Source organism: Macaca fascicularis, chromosome 2, assembly GCF_037993035.2.
Source record: "Macaca fascicularis isolate 582-1 chromosome 2, T2T-MFA8v1.1".
NCBI classification, from domain to species: Eukaryota; Metazoa; Chordata; class Mammalia; order Primates; family Cercopithecidae; genus Macaca; species Macaca fascicularis.
Window position 1 is genome coordinate 197,410,001 of NC_088376.1, and position 26,936 is coordinate 197,436,936.

At 37.7% G+C, this 26,936-nt stretch overlaps 1 long non-coding RNA gene across 1 annotated transcript in view; it reads left to right on the top strand.

Moving 5' to 3' along the window:
- The window catches only part of LOC135969437 (uncharacterized), a 14,725-nt gene extending 1,621 nt beyond the window's left edge, over positions 1–13,104 (top strand). Inside the window, exons 2-3 of the long non-coding RNA XR_010584698.2 lie at positions 8,019–8,141; positions 12,892–13,104. This is a non-coding gene — a long non-coding RNA (uncharacterized lncRNA). The remainder of the gene's footprint in view (positions 1–8,018; positions 8,142–12,891) is intronic.
- The last annotated feature ends 13,832 nt before the right edge of the window (positions 13,105–26,936 follow it).

Genomic DNA, 26,936 nt, shown 5'->3' on the forward strand with positions numbered 1-26,936 from the left:
TTTCTTGAGAAGCCTTTTTTTTCCCTCTATTTTGTTTTTAGTCACTGAGAACTGATATTTTTTCCCACTGATAAATGGCTTAATAATTAATGATTATCAGTGTGAATTTTGGACGAAGATATTTACAGATACTGTGTAAGTTTTATGCATCCATGCTTAAACAGACTATTGTAATAAGGGACACCCCCGTGTTTTACTAAGAAGTTTGTTTTTTTTAAATCTGGTTCTAATATTCTTCTAACTTATTGCTTAATCATTTGCATTTTTGAAATTAAGAATTCATTTATGTGTCCTCATTATCAGGATTCTTTTTCAAAGAAAAGTGTGATAATATATTGACCAAAGTGGAATTTTATAGTTGTCATATTTATATTAAGTACTATTCATACGTTTTCATTAATCCCCATGACAACCTCGCAAATGTAACTATTATTTTATGGAACAAAAAATGTGAGTCAGAGAGTAGAACTTGCTCACCTCACACTACTAATCACAAGCAACACTGGAATTCTAACTCGGTAATCCTAATTTCAAAGCCCAGTCTTGACCTTTATCTTATATACCAATGCCGTGTTTATGTTGTACATACAGTTTCTGGCACAGACTTAGTCTCAAAAATTATTTGTTGAAAGATTAATGAATATTAAGTATTTGATATATCAATATAGGTATACGTCTATTAAATTATTTCATTGTATGTTATATTTTTATATTTTCATAAAAACAAAGGCAAATTGCCAGACCTCATACATGCTCATCTTATGGTAGGAAGAATTCTTCAGAGAAGGTTCACAAAGTAATAGAAGCAGCAGATGTGGGGTTTGGTGTTGTCCATTGCACCTTGGCTAGGACAGATATCTGACTTGGGAGAGAGATCTCAGCTCTTAATGCTGTGTGATTTTTAAGATGCATGATTAAAAAGCATTGATCCTCTCCCTGTCGTGGTCAGGAGGCTGACCCTTATGGCTACAGCTATTTGGTGTATTAACTAATAGCATGGCCTACCACTCTGCTGCCTTAGTTTAATTTTGTTTAGTTGTAAGATGCATGATTAAAAAGCACTGATCCTCTCCCTGTCATGGTCAGGAGTCTGACTCTTACGGCTGCAGCTCTTTGGTGTATTAACTAATGGCATGACCTACCACTTCTCCTGCCTTAGTTTAGGGAGCACCAGGTCCTCTCCTAACTTAATCATGGACTAGAGTCCATCTGTGGTGCTACCCCCAATGAGACCCCATAGATAGACAATCTATCTTGATGTGGCAGAGGCGATCTATTCACCACTTTAGCATTCTGCCAACATTATTTGCCTTAAGCACTTGTCTATTTTAACTTTCATCAAAACTTGCAGAGAATGTTTGAATAAGTGTATGTACATTCTTGTTTGTGTAATTATTTTATTTTACATGCGTTCATAAAAGTTGCTGCTGCTAACGGATCTCCTTGATAGAATATGTTTAATGCTTCTTTGAGTTCATTTTACTTTTCGGTTTTCTTCTGCTTGGGGGAAAATATGTAAGATTTCAAAGAAAAAAAGATGAGTCATGAAGGAGAATAGCAATGATAATGATTATGAAGATAAGACTGAATAAGTATTGGAATTATCTCTATTTAATACTTCTTTTGCCAAGCAAGGCCTGATTTGCTAAGGAGAATGGATAGAACAGTCACCTACCTGGTATGATGTAAGAGATTCAAGGAAACTTCTTTGTTCCTCGAACGTTCCCTTTTCTATTGACTACGTTTTGTAAAATCCTAAAGTAAAAGATTGCTCTGTTTAATTAAAGGCTTAAAATGACAGTTCTCCTGGGAGAGCTTACAGTGAGCAACTGTCAATCCCTTTTGTGTGAAAGAATTTCTGAAAAGTTAATAAGAAAAGGAATTTAGAGGGGGCCACTGGCAAGGAGAGCCTCTATAAAGTTACTGCATAATAGAATAAGATGGTGAGGGCAGCCATTCAATGGAAAAATGTCATTGATGTCATTAAGGACACCTTTGGCTCTTCAAAGATTTTTCTATTCCAAATGCTGCCCTAACCTATGACTTATTGAGTGGCAGTCGCTTATTCTATTTTTAACGTTTACTCTACATATGTTCAACATCTGGATAATTATCAAAAAATTCAATCTGACTTCCAATACATTTGGGCATTTGGAAATAAATGGCTAGCAACTACTGTTGTTTTAAACTTTCTTGCAGACTGGAAAAAAATCATCATGTCAAATGATATTCCAAGATCACCCTGAGCAATTTAAATTAATCTATTTCAGAAAAGAGTAAACATTGAAATGATAAAATGAATAACTTTTTCTCTCAACTGAATATCATGGATGAAACTATGGAGCCATCTCACTCAGCTAAATTACATATGATTTTAGTGCTACTGTGTACCCCAGGGGAATATGAAGGCAGCATATGAATTGATTTATATTCTATTGTTTTTCATTCAATGGAGTCCAGAAGTAAATAAGCACTGTGATAAAGATGTATATATTGTGCTACACAACGTTTTGCCTTTTCTTGCTTGGTCTTAGGCTGCCTTTTCTTTTTTTTTTTTTTTGTTTTTTTTGTTTTTTTTAGTACAAACGTTAATTGTTTGCTTGGATGTAACAAAAGTCATTCATAATTATCTAGTCAGTGCCTGGAGCAATCTTGGTGGATCCCATAAAATCCAAGGACAAGAAGTGCAGCCAGGCCCTGTAAGGGAGTGAAATTGAGAGCACCCAAACAAGGCAATCAAGGCAACCCAGAAACCAACACAACCCAATTATCCCAATCTCTCCCCGCCTCTCTTGGTTCCACCTGACTTTTAATCCTAATTTCCTCAGCACTTGACTCTTCTGGAGGTGAGCTTTCACTGCTTGCCTTACAACCAAGCTGACTGGTAACCATGGTTGGTCCAGTCCTATTTTATAGGTTCTTTAGAGTTCAGCACTTGGAATCTGTTGGAACTTAAAATTCTTGAGAGAGTGAATCTGATTGGTCTAATCTACGTCAGGGTTTCATGCATTTGTAATCTCATCCTCTCAACATCACGAGCCAATTTTTGAATGATCAAGGGATTTTCTGAGTTACCTCATGTTCAGACCTGTCCAAATATTTTGAAGTAAAAAAAGATTTGAATTGGTATGTGATCATTGTGGATATTTTCTTCCAAGCCAACAGTAGCAATTCTGATAATATTTATAGGTATATATTGCAATTTCCTCAAAATAAGCAACCACTGCCTGGCTTTTAAAAGTTATGTTTAAATGACTTATTTTAGTGCCCAACATATGAAACCATGAGGTAAAACCTCAAAATTAAATCTCAGATATTTTTGTGGCACCAATTTGCTCCATTCTAATATTTCTAGCAGGTTCAGTCAGGCCTCTTCAGTGTAAGAAAGGAATATTTTAAAAACACACAAAATTCCTATGTATAAGTTAAGATTGAGCCCAGTTATTACTGTGAAGCGTATTCACTGTGCACTGGTTACCAAGTGGTCAGAGTCTGGTGAGACAAAACAGTCACATGCAAGTTCCGTGAAATGGGTTTATTATTACAGATAGGCAGCAAAGATGACAGAAACCCAAGACTCAAAAGCCGCTCCCGCAAGGTTCAAGAAAGCTGTCTAGTACAGATGGAGTCTGACCTGCACGTGCCCCACTTGGACCGCAGCTGAGGGACCCCGGAAAGCAGCCCACCCTGGGTTTTACGTCCTGGGCCACGGGGCTCATTGAGCTGTAAAGCCTGAAGGACATCCTGTTTCTAGTGGGGGAGACTGGAGCGGAACCAGGGCTTGCCAGTCCCCGTCTGTCTCATGATATTACATTCGCAGCACATTCTACAGATATTCCTGAGAACTGTAAGTGAGAAAGGAGGGAGAACAGGGACAGTCCAAGGCCACCTGGGAAACTGTCTTTTATCCCTCACAATTTCCCCTATGCAGACCCCTTGCACAACTAAAAAGACCCTCCCCGCTGCTCCTGTAACATACAGAACATGCCACAGTGGGCATTGCTGTTTGTAAATGTTTAATTTTCTTTCATGAATTAGGCAACCAGCTTTGATAGGGCAAAAATTTGCCCGCTTTAGTCTGTATTCTCAGAGCCTACGTAGCTCAGTGATGAGTATATGGTAGGTAGGCATACAGTAAAAGTCAACAATCACTTAAAAATAGCTAAGCATAGCATGACAATTATAGTATTATGGTATTACAATTCTCTGTGGCCAAATGAAGGTTATCCTATTCTTAGTTACAGATTTATCCAGAAATGACTATTTATCTCAGACTTAGCCTTTGCTATACATGTTTCTTTTCATATATTTTGGAGGACTCCAAGAAAAGAGTAATATTTATGTAAAATAGTACGAAGAACATTCGTTTTATAAATGAGAACTGTGGCTGGGTGTGGTGGCTCACGTCTATCATCCCTGCACTTTGGGAGGCTGAGGTGGGTGGATCATTTGAGCTCAGGAGTTCAAGACCAGTCTAGGCAACATGGTAAGACCCCCGTCACTACTATAAATAAATAAATAAATAAATAAATAAATAAATAAATAAATAAGGCCAGGCATGGTGGTGCATGCCTGTGATCCAAGCAACTTGGGAGGCTGAAGTAGAAGGATCACGTGAGCCCAGGAGGGCAGAGGTTGCTGTGAGCCAAGATTGTGCCACTCCTCCAGCCTGGGTGACAAAGCTGGACCCTGCCTCAAATAAATAAATAACTGTGTGAAACTTTGTGCAACAACTATGATATCGACATGTGGCATATAGATTAGTCCATTATCCGCTTTAGAGAAAGGGGAAGAGTTAATTACTTGGTTTTAAATATATTAGCACAAAAATCACATAGTTTTTGACCCAAGCATCTCATGAAAACCCATGTTATATTTTGAGAAATCACCCTATACATTTCTTAAATTATAATGACAGGTCAAAATATTTTAATGGAGAGGGAGTATATAATGAAAACAGGGCCGGGCATGGTGGCTCACGCCTGTAGTCCCAGCACTTTGGGAGGCCAAGGTGGGCATATCACAAGGTCAGGAGATCGAGACCAACCCGGCTAACACGGTGAAACCCCGTCTCTACTAAAAAATACAAAATATTAGCCGGGCATGGTGGCGGGCACCTGTAGTTCCAGCTACTCGGGAGGCTGAGGCAGGAGAATGGTGGGAACCCGGGAGGCGGAGCTTGCAGTGACCCAAGTTCATGCCACTGCACTCCGCCTTAGTGACAAAGCGAGACTCCATCTCAAAAAAAAAAAGAAAAAGAAAAAGAAAAAGAAACTGAAGTATAACAGTGTCACATTTTAAGTTACAAACTTGATAATTAAATATATTGCAGCTGTTGTAGTTTAATAACAATTTCTTTCTGCCTTTCTCAATATCTTTGTGCTAAATACCTAGACTTGAGACTTTGTCTCTGCTATACCTGAGACTGGCTAATTTATAAAGGAAAGAAATTTATTTGGGTCATGGTTCTGCAGGCTGTACAGGAAGCATGGTGCCACCATCTGCTCTTGGGGAAGGCCTCAGGAAGCTTATAATCAAGGTGCAAGGTGAAGGCGAGCCAGCCGATCGCATGACAAGAAGGAGCAAGAGAGAAAAGGAGGAGGAGCCAAGCTCTTTTCAACAAGCAGCTGTCCTGGGGTCTAATATAGCAAGAACTCACTCAGCACCAAGTGGACGGTGCCAAGCCATTCATGAGGGATTCACCCTCATGATCCAATACCTCCTACTAGGCCCCACCTGAAACATTTGAGAATCACATTTCAACATGGAATTTAGAGGGAACAAATACCCAAATCATATCACTCTCCATCCTCTTCTCCTACTTCTGCCTCTGGGTGAGGTTTGGGTACCATGAGAACATACATAATGTTATGTTGCCCTTACCTACTGGCTTCTGGGTACCTCCAGTTGAGATGTCATCAATCTTGCTTACTTTCAGGCCTTGGCTTCTGTCCTTGCTACATCTTCTGTGTAGTGTATCAATATCCTTTGTCTATGCAAGATAATTTCCTTCTATTACCCAGGACACACACTTCAGTTATTGCCAGGATTCGTGACACTGGGATATCAAAGTGTCTGACTTTGAGCTATCTACCAAACACCCACTGAGTGTCATGTAAAAACTTTTGAATTTCTTTCACGTTTTCCCGGGCTGTGGAGCGTGAGAGGTCACCATGTCAGGATCTGTTCTCTGCCTAATCACATCATGTCATCATTGATGCTTCGTGGCAGCTACCTTATGTTGTCAAGCTGCTTCTCCAAGGGTTTTTGAAATTTTATAAACTTTAACATGAAAACAAGGAATAAACTCTCCTCCATTTATAAAGGTATTTCTAACAACCTCTCCTCGAATTTTGATTCCGAGGATGAAACACTACTTGCTACCTTTTACTTCCACTTTCCCCAGCTCCTTTTTGCCTCCGGGACTGGAAGGCCCTTTCCGTATGGAAGTATGTTGGTTTACATTATGCCATGGACTATTGTGTTCCCCCTAAAATTCGTATGTTGAAGCCTTAAGCCCCAGTTTAATGGTATTTGGAAATGAGGCTTTGAGAAGATGAGTAAGTTGAGTTACAGTCACGAAAGTGGGGTGCTCAGGAGGAACTCAGCGCCCTTATAAGGAGAAACACCAGGAGGTTTGCTCTCTCTCGCTCTGTCCTTGCCGCGGGAGGACACAGTGAGAAGGAGGCCATCTGCAAGCGAGGATGAGGGCTCTCCCAACCAGACCATGTTGGCACACTGATCTCAGACTCCAGCCTCCAGAAACTGTGAAAAAAAAAAATACCTGTTGTTTAAACCACCCCCTTTGTGATATTTTGTTATGGCAGTCTCAGCTGTGTAAGAAACATTATATTCGATTTTCCTGCTATATGGCTTAATCTTAATTGACCCATGCAATTTACCAAGAAGGCAAAATATATGGGTGCTGTTTAAAAAACATCGTTGATGTTACGGACAAAAGAACACAAAGAAGACCACAAATTCAGAGGTCAAATAATGAGAAATCAAACACATTATTTTTCAAACTGTTGCTTACAACCCACTATTGGACTGAGAAAACAATTAAGCAGATCATAGCCAGTCCTTTTCTTAATGGTTTAGAATATAATAAAATAGAGTAGAAAATATTAGAGGTTGCTTGTGACATTTTTTGTTATTTAGTTGTGGATGAGAATGTTTGCTTCACATGTGTATACCAGTTAATAAGATTAAATACTTTTCTTCCTGAGACATGAGCTATTAGAGTTACAACTGGCACACTCAAAGAGATGAAGATATATGTAAACCCCCTCATTCTCAGTCTCTCTTGCCCTCCATAAAGAAACAGTGGCAACAATGCCTTCTGAAAGAGATGATAACCTTGGAAATCAGTGTGGGATTCTGGGCTCCCAGTTTGTCTCCCTCTCCATCATACACACTTTGGGTGTATTTGTATTGAGTTTCAAAATTAGTGGTGACACCTCCATAGGCACCTTTTTTTTTTTTTTTTTTTTTAGTTCTTTGATATTTTATAGATTTCCTTCAACTTTACCCATACTCATTCTGATCTTGTTCTGACTCCTTTACTATCCACCAAACAAGTCCATTTAGCTTCTATGAGAAAACATTTTCTGTATTTGGAAAACAAGGGAGTTGGCCTTGCTTTTATTTAAAGTCCATTCCAGCCCCCAAATGCTATAATTCTTTGCCTTTGCTTTTATATTTAAGGATTGTATCTATGGCAGTGTTTCTCAACTGGGGATTTTATGACCAGCCTCTCAGGATCTAATTTATTATCAAGGAAACAAAAACTTTAAAATGTCTTTCCATAAACATTGTTTGTTGTCTTAGCCTGGGTAACCCAGGGACATTTTTCTGGATGAGCGGCTTTGCAAAGGTTCAGAAACTTCTAGTTGTTTAGCATAATGGGAGCATATTGTATTGTATATGGGGATATAAGATGAGATAAGAGATAGAAGAGGGAGTGGATCATGAGCAGGATTGTAATCTAAGTTGAGATTTTTTCTGTTTTTTTGGAGATGGAGTTTTGCTCTTGTTTCCCAGGCTGGAGTGCAATGTCACGGTCTCGGCTCACTACAACCTCTGCCTCCCAGGTTCAAGGAATTCTCCTGCCTCAGTCTCCCACGTAGCTGGGATTACAGGTATGCACCACCACGCCCAGCTATTTTTGTATTTTTAGTAGAGACGGGGGTTTCACCATATTGGTCAGGCTGATCTGGAACTCCTGACCTCAAGTGATCCACCTGCCTCAGCCTCTCAAAGTGCTGGGATTACAGGCGTGAGCCACCTCGCCAGGCCTGAAATTGAGAATTTTGAACTTTATCCAGAGATCAATTTGTGTATATGTAGAGTGGGTGTGGGCTGTGGGCACATTTTGTGGCAGAAGAGGATAAAAGGAATGCACTAAAAGGAAGAAACAAAATCAGATTATTTTTTTAGAGACATTGCCAAGGTACAGATTAGATTAGTGGTAACAAAAAAACCTGGGTCTAGTTAGGAAGGCTTTAATGTTATCTAAGTGATTAATGTTATTTGTCTGCACTAGGGTTTAAATGGACAGTTAGAAAGAAGAGTGTAGAAATATTGGAAAGAGATTTTCTAGGTAGAATCAACAGAAATTGATATTGGGCTAGGTTTGGAGAATAAGGGGAAAGAAGAGGTGGGTAATGACTTTGGCATCTGTTTTGTGTAACTAGGTAACTAGAGATGAACTGGTCATCTTCTGACAGTATGTCAAGAAATGGTGGCATAGGAAGCAGGAAGAAAATGGAAAGATATTAGTATGAAGAGCAGGAGAGAAATCTACCTGGACAGAGACTCTGGTTTCACCCATGTGGGACTCATTTTGATCAGCACATTAGGAATCTGTACACGTTTCTGTAGATGCATTCCACAGCCAGTAGAAGCTGAGAAGTTTATCCGCCTAGAATTGGAGAATGCAAAATATAGACACAAGTTTGGATGGCTTTCTACAAATGCTGACCAGCCATTAAAATGTTAGATAAATGTTTTAAACACATTGATTTGGGTCTCGTTGCACCCACAGGATCAACACCTATAAAGAAGGGGGAGAATGGAAATAGGATTGGACAGAGAGAATTGTTGAAATGCCAAACAATGATAACAAATGGCTCAGCCAGTTTCAGTGGGAGATCTGGAGCTGAGATAGTCCTTTCGCTTTATCCTTTTGAGGCAAGGAGGCCTGGCTTATGTACCCACAGTGGATCTGAACTGCTCCAGATGGGAAGTGTCACCTTGGGTGAGCAGATTTCTTCAGCTTAAGACCCTGGTTCCCAAAGTGTGCTTCCCAGAACAGTAGCATCGGCATTACCCTGGCGCTTGCTAGAAAGACAAAATATTGGGCTCCACCCCAGATTTCCTAAATCAGAAGTCTGGGGGAACAGCCATCTGAGCTTTAAGCTCACCCAATACACTTCAAAGTTTGAGAGTCCTGGCTTCAAGAAATTTTGAGGCAGACTCAGTTGAAAGTTGCCAGCAGTAATTCAGCAACTGGGAAATGAATCTGTCATTCCTGCAGGAGAAAAATAAGGGTCCCACCACTGCCTCATCAGCAGGAAAAGTCAGAAAGTCTAGGCAAGACACAGTGTCTTCTATTTTTACTTAGAAATACTGAGAGCAGTTTTAGTTGGAAGGACATAGAGGAAAAACTAAAGTATTCGGATATTAATTATGAAAATGGACTATGAAGCTTCTTTTACATTTATTGCCTTTTCTTTATATCAACTATTCACCTTACATATACAATTAAGTATTTTTAATATCAACAACTCCTCTGAAGTCAACTATGATTACAACAAATACTTATAGATCAGGAGTTTTATGTCGTGATTAAGGAATAGAATATTTTACCGGTTCAAATAGTTAACTGTAACTCACAATATGTTTTTCCCCCTTTATTATGTACAAGCTGGTAGTGATTTAAAAAGGAGCTCTTGAAAGTGAGTTAAATTCCATTATATAGAAATATTAATCTGAAGCAAATATATCTTTCCTTGGCTATTTAGCATATAAGTTAAATTTTTGTTATAATAAAATACCTAATAATTCATTAAAACACTCATAAGATTGTATTAAACCTCACTTTAAACCCACATTCAATCAATTCTTTTCCAAGGCCATTGGTTATATATACATTTTATTGCTGAGCTTCTGTATCTAAATTCCTATAACGCCAGCCTTGACTAGAGAAATATTCATTGGCAATGCACAATTTATTAAATGCACAGAACAATTTGATGGTTCAGTTCGTCGAAATCTAGACGCTATAAGGTGGACATCTTTAAATTTTCTCACCGCTCAAGGCTGGTAGAAAATTGCAATTCATCTTGAAAGGGGATAAAATATTTACTTTTGCAAAAGCCAGTAAGGTGTCTATGCCACTTGAAATAGAATGAATGCTAGAAAACAGAAACAAATAAAAATATAGCAGATTTAAAGATCCCTGGAGAAGGAGATTCAGATATTTGGTTTAGCTGCTACGAAAGGATAATTAGTAGTTTTTTAGAAAAAAAGTAAGATGTAAATCTCTCAATAGAGCCAATATAAAACAAGTTAAAACATGGAGAAAACACCCAAAAGGCAGAGAACATTACAATGCAGAAATATATGTTTCAATTTGCGTGTGTTATTTGCTTTCTGGTTTCTAAATAACCCAATATCACAAGTGGGTTGCAAGCTCAGCACCCTGGAGCTGGGTGAGCCGTTTCTTCCTTGTTGGTAATATGTTCCTGCTCTTTCTGGCTCCATACTATTCACCATATTACTGTCATGGAGAAGGGCAATGACAGAAGACAGCAAACTGGAGAGTGAGTTTGTGAGTTTGTGGCTTTCTAGAAAGAGAAGCTGACCTTGGCAGTCTCAACTGCTTTTGATTAGCAGTGGTACTTCAGGGATACCCTAAAGGCAAAAGGCAGTGGTTCTGGCATTCTGTTGCAGGTGAAAGCATATATTAATAATTTCAATCTAGTTAATCCTTTTATACTAGATTAATGGGATTTTTTAAATTGAAAACTCTACTAAAATTTTATTTTTGGTGCTTGAATAATATCCTATTCGTATTACCTAAACATAATAACTGTGAATAGGAATTTTAAAATATTTTATTTTATTAATTGACAAATAAAAATTGTATGCATTTATTGTGTACAACATGATGTTTTGAAATATGTATACATTGTTGAATGACTCAATCTAGTAATTAACGTGTGCATTACATCACAAACATCATTTTTTTAATGGTGAGAAGAGAAAAATATGATTTTCAAAATGCAATATGTTGTTATTAACTATAGTCACTATGTTTTACAGTGGATCTCTTGAACTTTTTCTTCCTATCTAGCCAACATTGTACTTCGATCAAAATCTTCCATTTACTTCGATCAAAAATCTTTGGTGTACTTCCAAAATCTTCCCCTACACCCCCACACCAGCCCCTGGTAACCATCATTCTATGAGTTTAACTTTTTAAAATTTCACATATAAGTGAGAAAATTCAGTAATCATTTTTCTGTATGTGGTTTATTTCACTTAATCTCCAGGATCATCCATGTTGTGAAAAATGACAAGATTTCCTTCTCTTTAAGATTGAAAAGTATTCCGTTATATTTATATATCACATTTTCTTTATTCATTCATCCATGGATGGATGCTTAGGTAGATTTCTTATCTTTGCTATTGTAAACAATGGTGCAATAAACATGGAAGTGCAGGTATCTCTTCAACATGCTGATTTCATTTCTTTTGATATATACCCAGTAGTGGATCTGCTGGATCATACTATAGCTCTATTTTTAATTTCTTGAGGGACTTCCTTACTGTTTTCCATAATGACCATACAAATTTACATTCCCATCAACAGTGTACAAGGGTCACCTTTTCTCCAATCCTTGACAGCATTTGCTATCTTTCGTCTTTTTCATAACAGTCATTCAAAGAGTTGTGAAGTGATATCTCATTGCGGTTTTAATTTGCATTTCTCTGATGTTAAGTAATGTCAAAAATTTTTAAATTTATTTCTTGCCCATTGTATTTCTTCTCTTGAGAAATATCTCTCTTGGTCCTTTGCCCATTTTTAAATCAGTTTTTTTTTTTCTTTCTGTTGAGTTGTTTGAGTTTCTTATATATTTTGGGTATCAATGCCTTATCAGATGTATGGTTTGCAACTACTTTCTCCCATTCCATAAGCTGTCTTTCACTCTACTGATTGTTTCCTTTGCTGTGCAGAAACTATTTTTTTTCATAATCTCATTTATCTATTTTTCTTTTTGTTGCCTGTGCTTTGGAGTCATATTAAAAAAAAAAAATCATTGCCCAGACCAATGGAACTCTCCTCTATGTTTTCTTCTAGCAGTTTTATAGTTTCAGGTTTTGTGTTTAAGTCTTTAATCCATTTTCAGTTGATTTTCATATATGGTGTGAGATAAGGGTCTAGTTTTATTCTTCTGGAAGTGGATATCCAGTTTTCCCAACACCATTTATTGAAGAGACTGTCCATGTTTTGTGTCTGTTCTTGGCACCTTTGTTGAAAATCAACTGACCATAAATGTGTGGATTTATCTCTGGGCAGAAATATTTTTAATGCATATATTTGATATTAAAAGCAGAGTGTAAGGTCATTTATTTACCTCTAAATGTATTCCCTTTATCTTGGTACACTACTCTGATTTTAATGAACGTCTCCTTCCTGCTCCCACGACAACCATGTGCTACAGGAAACTGAACATGTTTGCTAGGAACAGTCATGGCACGTGGGCTCCCTAGCCATATTTGTTCCCAGATGGCCTGTTGTTTAGCTGGTTTGATCAGAGTGAATCTCAGAGCATGTAGTTGGAGACTGTGGTAGAAATGTCCTTCTTTGCTTTTGCTTCATAGCAATGCAGAAGTATGATTTTGGGGAAGCCACCGTCATTCATCTTGAATCAAGAGAGAGAAGCCTCCAAGGAGTGAAGCAAACACCCAGGAAGAGAAGTTGAGAAATGCAAAAAGTATAAAGACACGTCCTGGGAATTTCTTTTGAGCTGTCGTTAAAGCACTATGTGAAATTATTCTCAATCACTAAAGCAATAAATTATCTATATTAATTAAGCTTGTTTGAGTTGTTTCTACTACTTTTAAACGAAAGCATTCTGTTAAAAATAGTAATCTTGCATCTTTCAATCCTTAACTCAGATGTAAAACACAACAAAAAACAGAAATGAAACCAAAGTAGCAATATTTCTACACAGGTGTTAACTTCTTCTGACTTTCTGCCTAACTCATATATCCTGGGTGCATGCAATACCTAATTTTAATTGCTTATGCTGCCTCAACATAGTTAAAGCCATATACACCCAATATCAGTGTGTAATTTGGAGACTAATTATTTCCTTTCCTTAATTTGTTGCCAAAAACCAGGAATCCTGTAATCGAAGTATTATTTAGGTGTCAGAAGTGTTTCTCAATATTAACAAAAGACAGTCATCGATAAATAAAAATTCTATTTCACTCAAATATTTTGATTACGGTAATAAAGAACACAAGAAAAAATAATGGGAAATCAGAGAAAAAACAAATTCTTTATTTTTCTGTTTCAAAGATTAACTGGAGGGATCTGTTGCCCTTTACTATATAATTAGAAAGACTTGAAGTTAAAATTTCATAAGTATTAAAGGCATGTTTTCCTGGATATATTGGTCTAAAAAACTTAGAGAAAATATGTGCTTTTATTGCAGGTCAAAATTCACAAGAGGAATACCATCATTGAATAACCAAAAATGTCTGTTTTCTGTTTTTTTTCACTTGACTGCATATGTATGTTTATATAATCGTTGTAGACAGCTCCTTCTAGTGTCTGTGTTTTTAAGTTTTAAGGGAGTACAATAAGGAGCCCACTAGGAATATTACAATGGAGGAAATAATTGTCTTTCTTGGAAATAAATGATAAAATCAATATTAGATTATAGATCAGTAGACTCAGGGCAGGCCAGATGGCTTCTGGTAGAAGTATTAACATGTTTAAAGATAAAGGGTGCCACACAGAAGGGGCATCAGTCAACCATGGAAATAAAGTAAAAGGGGCCATGTATTTGAAGAAATGGTAATGATCATGAAATGGAGAGGGTACACTTGTCATTGGACGTCAAGTTATTTGTGTCCCACTGGCAAGACTAGATCTTGGATTTGGAGCCAGGAAGCCTCAAGTTTTTCTAATCTGAGTGAAAAGACCAACTCTATCATGAGATGAAAACATCAGATATCCTTGCCTGTTAACATTAAACATTTAATTTATCTACTTGTCATTATTTTGATTTCATGCTCATCATGAAATCAGATTCCCAAGTTTGCCTCCCTTCTATTTTGTGTTTCTTGTCACTATAATATTTCACAGTAAATTAATAAAACAGGCTTTTATTATGATCACTGCATGACTACATAATTTGGCCACTGAGAGTCAATACCAACCTTTTTGACTCAAATATTTGTGATTTGCGTGAAAGTGATATTTTTCAGTGCATACAAGTAAATCAACCCTTTGGTATATATCACCCATGTTATTGATTATTAAATGTGGATCAGTCCTTCAGGGGTTGATGCTACTCTGAGACATAAAAAGGAAAGAGTCTTTGGGGATATAAAAATGAAGACATATTGAAGAAGGCTTTCCTTTGTATAATATCACTTACCTTCTTATTTAAGTATCCATCAGAAAATTGTCAGTCATTGTGTACACTTTTTATACAAAATTTGGTAATTTGCTTAAAATCTTTCATAGCCTCCCATTGCCTTTAGGATATATTTTGGGTTGTTTAGGGTGATATACACATCCCTTTATGGTCTGACTTTCATATCTTCATCTCTTGACATCCTGCTGCATCTAATGAATGCTTTAAGCACATTTGCTACTCTCAGTCTCTAGTCTAAACCATCTACACTTCAGGATTCAGCACAAACAATGTCTTGAGGGAGTCATCCCAAACCTTTCGCTTTTCCTCAGCTTAAATACAACCTTTTCTGGGACTCTGTTTTTTGTTCTCATAACACTATTTACAATACTATGGTGTGTTGTAACTGTTGACTTGTTTATCTTACCCATAAGATTGCAAGCCTTTTTGAAGGAGCAACCCTGAATTTTATCTTGGTATGCCCAAGGTGCTTATATATGAAACTGAAGGGAGTTTACTGGAAAAAAAATGAATGAATGGAGTAGAATAAAATTTAGCTCCAACCCAATTCACTTTCCTTGTAACTAATTAAACTCAATTGAAATAATGACCCAATTCTTTACTTCTCCCTGTACTCATACTCATTGCCATATACCTTTCATAGAGCACTTCAACTCTTGACTCTTGACCTCTACCATGTGCCTTGCATTGGGCCAATGGAACCTTGGCAAACAAGATTCAAGCAAAGAATGGTAGTGAGGCATATGGAGCACAACCACTCAGCAGAGGATGAATGAGCTCAGCCAAAGCCAGCCAAGCCTAGTATAGATCAGCCACGTCCCACTGATGCATGATGAATAAATGCTCTTTTTTTTCCTTTACCTGTTGACCCATCCTCTAAATTCCCTCCCCTAACAAGCCCTGGTGTGTGATATTCCCCTCTCTGGGTCCATGTGTTCTCAATATTCAACTCCCACTTATGAGTGAGAACATGTGGTGTTTGGTTTTCTGTTCCTCTGTTAGTTTGCTGAGGATGATGGCTTCCAGCTTCATCTATGTCCCTACAAAGGACATGACCTCATTCCTTTTTATGGCTGCGTGGGATTCCATGGTGTATATGTACCATATTTTCTTGATCCAGTCTATCATTGATGGGCATTTAGGTTAGTTCAATGGCTTTGCTATTGTAAATAGTGCTGCAGTAAACATACCTGTGCATGTGTCTTTATAGTAGCATGACTTATATTCCTTTGCGTATATACCCAGTAATGGGATTGCTGGGTCAATGGTATTTTTGGTTCTAGATCCTTGAGGAATTCCCATATTGTCTTCCACAATAGTTGAACTAGTTTACACTCCCACCAACAGTGTAAAAGCCTTCCTATTTCTCCACAGCCTCATCAGCATCTATTGTTTCCTGACTTTTTAATAATTGCCATTCTGATTGGCATGAGAGGGTATCTCATTGTGGTTTTGATTTGTAGTTCTTTGATAATCAGTGATGTTAAGAATCAATGCTAATTTTTACATGCCACTGAAGTTTTGGGTGGTCTATTATGCAGCATTATTGCCGCAGTATAGCTGGTAACACCCATGGTCACTGGTAAACTTAGTCCAGCAATACCTCTGTTAAAAGCAAAGCAGTATAACTGCTCTGACCATAGGCAGTATAAAATAATAGTTCAGGTAGCATGCTCCAAAGCTAGACTGCTTGACTTTTAACTCATCTTTTCCATTTACTAACAGTTTGATGTTGATCAAAATACTAACCTACAAAATCCTACAGTTTTCTTACCTATAAATGTGGAAAATAGCCTATACCTCATAAGTTTTGTTATGGGTATTAAGTGTGTAAATACACGTAGAATACTTTGAACTGTGCCTGGCATGGAATAAATGCTTAAGAATTTTTACTTATTGTTTTTATGTGCAAATAGGATCTTGTTTAATAAACTTACCCATTATTCTATCCCTTGGTGAATGTTATGCTATGTTTATGTTTACCATAATGTGTGGTTCTATATATCTATGAAGGATTGTTAAAATACTAATGTTTTATCATTTTTGTTCAATAATATGTTTCTTTTAAACTGAGAACTAGGCAGAATCCTAAATTGTTAAGCACATTTAGATAACTAGAAAAGTAACGATGACAGAAATTTTCAGAGATAGACACACATGATATCCTCTACTAAAATATGGAAACTTAGGAGCTGAGAAGGTGAAGCCTATTCATGACAAAGCAAATGCCCTCGCTCCGAAATCGCCTTACCCAAGTTCACTTCCTCTCGAAGTTATCCAGAGAGCAATTCCCTACAGGCAGATCAGGACTGACAGACCCTCAAGGGTTAAGAAACCTTAGACTGACCTTAAAACCTACTGCATTTTCATGATTTCTGGCTCTTACATATGTTCACTTACATCTTTTGGGCTGCCATTAATTGGTACTGTGGAGTGTCTTGTAAATCTAGTTACCGAAAGAGCAAGCATTCTACCCCTTCAGCATGACGACCTTTGGAGAAGGAATTTTTTTGTGGTAATAATTTATCAATCTCCTAAAAGTCTTCCACCACTATGCACAAGGCTCTCTATGATACAGAATACTCAAGAAGTTGCAAAGGATAATATTCAACTTTGATGGAATTTGACAAGGCAGGCAAAGTAAAAAATAGTGAAGCCCTTGGACTTTACCACATCTTTGCCAAGAATTCCTAAATAAGAAAATAATTTCACAGACATCTGGAAGAATTCTTCCCATAAAGCACTGGCGATGTGCCTCGGGATGTAGGAAGACCATCATCACCATCTGTAAAGAAGAGTCAAAATGCTGACTGCAGCAGTCGTCTGGAGTTCTCATCTCTCTTCAGCACTGGTACAATCCCTGAACGAGCTGCTTTCAGTCAGTAACTGAGCACTGCTGAATTACTGTTCCAGAGTCATTTGTTGTTTTTGTCAGCTGTAAAAACATTATCCTCCTGATAGGAGAGAAATGCAAAGAATCATATGAATAGTCTGTACAGATCTCTCAGAACTCTTCATTGACATATTTCCAATTATAGTGAGCCAGAATTGTGGTGCTGCTAAATGGATATGGATGTGAGTATAATTCATTATGAGTCAAAGTTAGTACCTAAGGACATGGCCTTGTAGATGACAACTCAGGAGCTGTGTTAGGGCCATTCTCCTTTACTAATGGTGTAGAAGTATTGCATAACTTGTAGATTTGGCTTCAGAAACATCTTTTTCTGAAAGTCTGATTAGGGAGATGAAAAATGATGATTATGTTATTAGATTATAAATTTAGCCTCTGGGGAAAGCCCTTTCAGCTAAAAAAGGTTCTGGGTATCTTTAATGCTCTCAGGAACCGCTTTTGCATACATGACAACTCAGTGGGAGTGTGGAGCCAGCCGTACTCACCAGAGACATATAGGAGAGAGTCTTCCTGTGGAAGAAGACTGAAATCACAGGCCCGCCTTACACCATCATGACCACTCACAACACTAAGGATATTATTTGAGATGCAGAAATGAAAGCTGTCTGTAACACGGGGCATTCTGCTGCCTTGTAAGCTTTCTGACAAATAATTATTGATGGCAATAGGTGAGGGAAGAGGCCCTGGCTGTGCTTGGGGATACAAAAATAGCTTGGAAATCCATGGGGGTTGTTAAACATTATTCCCTTTCCCAAGACTGCCCTTCAACGTGGTGAAAAATGAATCAATTGAACAGGTCATGGATGCCAACTTTTCACTCTGGGTACATTTGGGGAAGAATTCCTGGGTGGGACTAGTTCATTAATCTCCTTTAAGCCTTCTACCATTACTCACAAGGCTCCATTTTTCCCCCAGAAACTTCAGGGCTCTATTTACATCAGCAGGGACATCAAGTACCACAATGCTCACTAAAAATGAAATCCTACAGCTCAGCCTGTCAACTCACATGGAGAATGTAGAGCTGTAAGTGAGCTTCACAAGGCAAGTCACGCACGAGGGAGGGAAGGCAGCGAGATGCCGAAATCGCTTATGGATAGTATGAGAGGGGGGCAGACTGGGAACAGCAGGCCACAAAACCTAAAAAAACTCACAAAAGAGAAATCTTTGGCTTAGTTCTCTAGAAGCAGACAGACAGAAAGAGAATAACAGAGAGGCTACGATGGGTTTGCAAAGGGCAGGGCCAGACCCAGAGATAAGACCTGCCCAGGAAGCCTGTAGCAGTGAACACAGGGTTATATCCATCTGAACCCAGGGTTTCGAAGGACCCTGGGTTGTGTATCAAACATGACAGCTGTATTTGATATTCTCACTGTCACCTGTGTATTGTTGAATACAAAGGGCATGAAACTAAAGAATTGCAGAGGCATCTTAAATATTAAGGTTATCCAAATGACATTCTCAGCATGAGATCACAACCATTTCAGAAAAGGTTGTTTAAATGCTCTATGTATCTGTTATTTTTATATAAGCTAACACTTGCATGTAGGCCATGAAAAAAATGAGAACGTATCTTTAAGCTGAAGTCAGCATCTTCTTGTCCCTGTATTAGCTTGTTGGCCTGTGCTTCCCACATGTCTGAGACCGAACACTCAGAAACAGTGCATATATGAAGAGTATGATGGCATGTTGAGAAGCTGCACATACATGTACTCCTATTTTCTAAAATATGACCCCTTCTACACCTTGCAGGGAGTCTGGATTCTTAAAAGGTCATACAGTGCTTAATCTCTATTCATGTGAAATAAGGAACGAGCTCCTTATTTTATGCAGAAGCCATGTTTAACGGCAAAGATGAATCTGGATATGGGGAAAATTGACATTTACTTAGAATTATTATTCAATCAAAGTTCTATTTTCTTCTCATGATGATTTCATTTTTCAGAGCAGTTTTAATGCAAAGCTTGTGATCGGGATTTTTTTTCTTAAACAATTGGTGCTACCATCTGCGTCACCTGAGGCGTCTTTTTGTGGATTATTATGCATCGTAGCCTCATGTTATGTGACACGATGAAATCGTAAATAATTCCAGTCTTGTTTTGCTGGGAGAGAACTCCAGACAGTTATGTGGTGCCAGAGTACTGATTCCAGAGCGGACAGGGCAAGAAATATTCTTCCCAAAAATCACGACACTTTTTTTCTTCCATCCTCTCTTTAAAATTCTTGTTTAATTTGATTAGAGAGCCACATCAGAGACATTTTCTAGGGCATGGGACCTGTGTGTTTGGGAACTTCCCACTGTGCTGATGAAGCACCATTCACTTGGGCTGAGCCGTTGGAGTTCAGAACAACCCTAGGGCATTTTTGTTTTCTGTTTTATATCTCGTTTGTTCTTTCTCTTTGTTCTCTTCCATTCAGAGGAAGGTGTGTGCTAATGCCAATTTGTTAGAAGCATACCCAGCAGGTGAAGAATGTGAGCTGTTTGGATTCTTTAAAATAGTTCTGGCTTATTTGTCCAGTGCTTTAAATAACAATTAGAAGGTAGTCTTTCCATAGACACCAGGAGCTCATTCCCCAAGTAGTTTAGGTTAGAAATTGTGTTGCTGGGTAAAAATCTATACACTTTGATGGTTTAACCCAAACTCATAATTAGCTCTTAGCTTCCCTTCCCCATGGCCAGTAGAAATAGTTTTGGGCTATTATTTCTGTAACAAACCTGTGCTCAAGAAAACCAGACACATTGGAGAATGACTCTGAAATATCATTTGGAGATGGCTGGATTCCATCACGAGTTGTATTTTCTGCTCTCTTAGGTTAGCAAGAACTCCATGGACTGTGCCTCTTGAAAGATCCTGGAAATAAAAGGGAGTGCTCACCTAAGTTAACGTCTAAGGATTATTTTTTAAACTTAGTTTTCAGAATGTATCTTCAGAAGGGGAGTGATAATAAATTAGCATTCTTGTAAAAAATTCTAAGAGCTAGGGTTTTGGATCAAAACTCATATTTAGCTTACTGACCAATACAGTTTCTAGATTAGCTGCTTTTGATTGATTAATTTTGTTTTGCTCTCTTACTAGAGCACAAAGACAGTCTTCTGAGACAGAAAATGTTTAGTGGTGATAGGAAGTGGACCCCCCAGTGGCATCTCATGCCACAAAAATCATCTTGTGTTGTCCATTCTCCTCCTTCACACATTTTCTCTTTCATATCCAAAAAAGAGCCAGACCAGGTTTTAAGTAGCAGGGCTTAAGACAAAGCACAGATGGACACCAGGGATTTTGATTTGCTACATACTTATTACTCAGAAAGGTTGATTAACTATGTGTTACTCAATTAACCACAGGTGTGCCCTTGTGCACCACTAGTTTGTAATTACCCTAATTGATTCCGAGGAGTGATCTTTGCTCAGAGTCAAGCCAGATGTAGGCTTTGTTAGTGATTTTGATAGAATGACCCCACAAAGCTCCATTTTTACAGCTTTGATATGAGAAAGTCCAAGAAGCTTGCCCAGGCCTCTCTGCTTACTTAATTATATTTTTGATAATTTGTTTTACCAATTGACTTCTAGCCAGGCCAGGTTATGTTTGATCTTGATGAGGTTGCACAGACTTGCAGGAGAGGAGAAAATGTCCCAGCTCATTATCTTCTGTTCTTGCTTTATCAAACCTGTTTTCTGGAAACTGTATGCAAATTATGGTTCTCAGACATTCTCTTTGAAAACCATTCCTTCCTTTCTCTCCCCTTTTCTGAATCATTCCATTAGCATACGGTGAATTTTATGTTTCCTGTCTTCTGATCACTGATGTTGGAGATTTCATGCATTACTCACTTTCCTGAGCATTGTCCTTCCAAGTCTATCCAAACTCCCCTATTATTTTGGTAAAGTGAGGCTTTAAATAGAATGTTAGATTAAGATAAAGCTTCAGTTAGATGTAGCAATAAGATTAACAGAGAATTCTCAATTAGCACTCAGTTAGCACCCAGGTAATTTTTGTATTTTCAGTAGAGACAGAGTTCCACTATGTTGGCCAGGCTGGTCCCAAACTCCTGACCTCTGGTGATCCACCCACCTCAGCCTCCCAAAGTGCTAGGATTACAGGCATGAGCCACCATGCCTGGCCTCCTGGAACTATTTTTAAAATTAGTTTCGGCATCTACAACCTCCTCTCCCCTGCTCTTGGAAGATAATAGTAGAAGGCAGAAAGTAAGCAAAAATATAGTCAGTTTTTTTGTCATGGGGCAGAATGAGGAATGAAGGTAGAAATTAAATTAAGTGATGGAAAAAGAAAGTTATTTTTGTTTTTTTAAATTTTATACCTGAGTTGGTGGTTTGTGAGATTCAGATCTACTACAGTAGTTTGTACTATATTCCGTTATAATTGTCCTTATAAACTTCTGTTGCAGGAGTGTATCTCCTATCAGTATACATAGGCATCCACTCTTAGAGTGTAGATAACTCTGGGAATTAAAACATAAAAATCCTTCCCCAATCCATTGCTTTTCCAGATGAAGATCTTGCAGAGAAAAAAAATGTTGGAATTCATAAAGTATTCATAATACGTGTTGGCTACTGATGGGCAAAGATAAATATTCTGTATGTGTCTTTTTTGGAGGGGAGGATGTTGATTGAGAGAGAGAGGGGATGAATACGGCTTTGAAGCCAAATTTTATGTATTACATAATTTTACCTAGAGTTTCAGACTTTTCAGAATTTTCTTCAGTCAGTTTAGCAGGCAACTCATAGTTCATGGACAGGTCAGTAAATATTTTATGCAAACTTTTAAATATTTATTTTTAAAAATTTTCCATCTCAACCCTTGCTATGGTGGATTTTGTGAATGTTGTCACTAGAGTAAAATGTCTGAGTGCACAGATATGTAGCAGTTGAAAAAATATAGTAGTGGCACTTTGAAAGCTGAGCATAGTGGCACTTGCCTGTTTTTCAAGCTACTAGGTAGGCTGAGGTGGAAGGATCACTTGAGGCCAGGTGCTCAAGGCTACAGTGTGTTATCATCACACCTGTGAATAACCATTGCACTCCAGCCTGGGCAATATAGTGAGATCCCATGTCTAAAATAAAACAAACAAATGAGTGTAGCAATCTTGTCGTCTAATCTCCTCACTTGCATTATTTAGCATGCTTTCAGTTACAAGTTAAAGACAACTAAACTCAAACTATCTTAAACACGTAATGGGAATATAAAAGTGACCTTTGTCAGGTTTAATATTAGGTTTAATCTAGTGACTCAACCTGGTCACCAATGACCCAGTTGGGTTCATTTCTTTACTCCGTTTCTAAGATATTAGCCCTTACTCTGCCATTGTTTCCCCCATGGTCACATAAAAACTGCCGGTAGATCTCAAGGCCAAATGCTTACAATGGGAGAAAATGAATCTTGGTCCCAGAATTCCCAGCAAAGGTCCTGATGGCCCCTTTAATTGGTCCAGAGCAACTTTCTGATATTTGCATTAATTGGTCTAATTTGGGTATTGTGTCTGTCTCTTTAGCAATTTCTACGAGCAGGAAATTCAGTACATAAATGGGCTTAATAGAAATTGTGTCCTCTACACTTGAACAATTCCAGCCCAGGATTCACCTTCACCTGTAAAACATGGCCAAAGAATCGGGTTGGATGATTCCCTCAAATCATAATTGTTTGCTCTTGCCTAAAGAAGGAAAAGTAGTTGCTGGGGGAAAAAAATGCAATGAATCATTGATTTTACCATTTTGAGAAACACTGGTTTAGGAACTATATATGTATATTAGATAAATAAATTTAGATTAAATTAAAATGTATGTAATATGTGTGTATGTGCATCTATCAATAATGTATGCTATGTGTCCTTCTATATTAAAACAAAGGTGATACAGAACTTGAAAGGGTGGGTTTTTGGCCAAAGAAAAACAGAGCTAAAGAAATATTTTAGTAAATTAGAAGGAATTCAGTCTTTGGAACAGAGTCTTGGAGATGTAGTGCCATACAATCTTAAAATTGAACACTAAAAATGTAGAAAACTCCAGTTTTTAAAACTTCCTTTCTCACACAGAGCTGAAATCCTCTTTCCTTTAAATTTCACCAAACCATTTTCTCTGGTGTTGCCATTTGAAACTACTACTACTAAGAAATCATTTTTTTTTAAATGTGACAGTCCCTCTAACATTTGGAGTTAGTTATAGATAATAACCACTGTAACTCTGTCTTATATTTGGGTAGTATTTCAAAGTTGTTAAAGTCTTGTTACATTCATCTTTTATTTCAAAAAAAAACTTACATGAAATTAGAGAAGCTAATCAGATTAGGAGTTTTCTTGGCAGAAAGTGATAGATGCCAACTTATAAGATGAAGGAAAGAAAGAGTGCTGCCTAGTGATTTCAAGGAAAGGTTGGAAAACCAAGCAACAGGTATTGCAGATGAGCTCACAGTGACTTGGATATCAGAACATGACTCACTATTTCTTAACTGTACCTCTCTGTCAGCATCTTTCTTATTGCAGGCTTCCTTTCTTTGTCTGATAGTAACTATCATCAAGAGCAGCTTCTTAGCTCTCGTCCTCCAGCTCTGGCTATTGACGACCCTCTGGCCTCTCTGGTTCATGAATTTCAGTGATAGGCCTGATAGACAGACCAGGATCATGTTTCTTTACCTGCAACAACCAAGTGGAGTTGGAGTGTTGCAGATCTCATATGGTTGGTGGATAGTTTCTAGGAAAGGCTGCTGGGGAGACAGCACACAACTATCTATTATATCAATCCAATTTTAGGGATGAGGAAGCTGAGACTTAGAGATATGAGGCAATTTATCCGAGACAGTGTCTCTTGCAGTTGACAGGTCAAGAAGTTTGGTTCAGGTCTCTGGCCCATGTCTCTTTTTTTTTTTTTAATTTTAATTTAATTTAATTTTATTTTATTATTATTATTATACTTTAAGTTCTAGGGTACATGTGCATAACGTGCAGGTTTGTTACATATGTATACTTGTGCCATGTTGGTGTGCTGCACCCATCAACTCGTCAGCACCATCAACTCGTCATTTACATCAGGTATAACTCCCAATGCAATCCCTCCCCCCACCCCCCATGATAGGCCCCGGTGTGTGATGTTCCCCTTCCCGAGTCCAAGTGATCTCATTGTTCAGTTCCCACCTATGAGTGAGAACATGCGGTGTTTGGTTTTCTGTTCTTGTGATAGTTTGCTAAGAATGATGGTTTCCAGCTGCATCCATGTCCCTACAAAGGACACAAACTCATCCTTTTTTATGGCTGCGTAGTATTCCATGGTGTATATGTGCCACATTTTCTTAATCCAGTCGTCCATGTCTCTTTTTAAATTTTTTCCAGAAGTGTCTCTTTTTCTAGCCAGTTTTTACCTAAGTATGCTTAATATAATCTTTCAATTATACTTTTCCACAAATATTAAATTTATGAATATTTTGGTACCTAGAGTTTAGCACATTACAGAACATGGAAACCGAGGAAAAATAGTCAAAATGTTATTAATGTATACTTCAGTTAAGTCGCATTAATTATTCTGAACATCTCTGCTGTAATCTAAAACTCCTCTGTATTTTTCACTTGAAGATTTGTTAGGTGGGACTCTAATTTTATGTTGCAAAAGATAAATCTTTTTGATATTTTATGTTTTAAGTTTTAATCTACTTTTTCTTTAAGTTCCTCAAGATTTCTGAAAGCTTTATTCTGTCAATCACTGTATGCCAATAACATTTTGAACACAATCATCTCTATATGTGATCTGTGGAAATGTGTACTGTTTCTATGTGTGTGATTCCATCCAGACATCAATATATTAAGGTTTCCTCTACACGTCTAATGATATGGTTTGGCTCTGTCCCTCCCCCAAATCTCATCTTGAATTGTAGTTCCCATAATCCCCAAGTGCTGAGGGAGGGACCAGGTGGAGATAATTGAATCATGCAGGTGGTTAACCCCGTGGTGATGTTTTTGTGACGGTGAGTGAGTTCTCACGAGATCTGATGGTTTTATACAGGGCTTTTCCCTCTTTTGCTCAGCACTTCTTCTTGCCATGTGTGAGGAGGGACGTATTTGCTTCCCCTTCTGCCATGATTGTAAGTTTCCTGAGGCTTCCCAGCCCTGTGGAACTGTGAGTCAATTAAACCTCTTTCCTTTATAAATTACCCAGTCTCAGGCAGTTCTTTATAGCAGCGTGAGAGTGGACTAATACATCTATATTAATTATTTAAAGACAATTTTTTTTCTTCTATTTGTGAATTCTGCCTTTTGCAACCATGAAGAATGAGATTCATTGAAAAGCATGAGTCAGATAGTAGGGTTTGACTCTGTCTTTGTCAAGCCTATTTTGGTTCCTAATAAAATTGTATACAAGCTAGTTTGGGGGAAATGGAAAATTATTAGCTCACATAAACGTAAAGACAAATGGCAGGACCGGCTTCGGGCATGAGTGGATCCATGTGCTCAAGTGATATCCTCGTGACACTGCCTCTCTCTTCACCTGTTTCACGTCTCGTGAATTGACTTTGTTCTCAGGCAGGTTTTCTCTATGTTGCCGGGCTTTAGGAACTCCTAGTAAAAACCATCGGCAGTTGTTACCATCCAAAATTAAAAGAAATTTTGTGAGCATCTAAGAAGCATTTGCAAAGCAACATTCAAGGTTTTGCATTGAAAAAGAGGAAGTCTAAGGCCTGAAAAGAATGTGAGTTATAAGGAGTTTTGAAAGAGCATCTGGGGCTTATGAATTAGAGAGCCAAACTCAAGCCAGTTTCCCTTTTATATTTCATTGTAGTTTAACCTGCACTATTTGATCAATCTTTGTGTATTTCTTGGATGAAAAATGCACATATTTTCCAAAAGAACAGATTTATATTTATAATTATAAATAAAAGAAAATCTCATCTCTCTTTATTTGGGTTCTCTTTACATTTCTATGGCACAATGTTGTTGTTTTTGCATGGAAGTCTCTTAAGTTAAAGGTACTGTTTTATTTATTACCCATTAATAATTAAAGTGCTTGGATTTTATAAGAAGGTATATATCTTGCATCTGTCATATTTTTAAAAGATGTATTCACTCTCAGTATTTGTATAACTACGAATTAGAAACCTAGCAACTTAATTTAGCTCTAAAATGATTTTCCTTCAAAACACAGCTAAAAAAGAACAAAGAGCATTAGTTAAGATTCCACTGGTTTCAACTGTTCAAAATAGAACTTGTCCAAGCTTAAGCAAATTGGTAACTTAATAAGTGGCTGCTAGACTCTCTCACAGTTTGGAAGATAAGAAGGCTCAGCCTCAGAAATAACTGAAATCAGGAGCCAAATTCCCAAGAAACTCCATCCACCTGCTTTAATATTT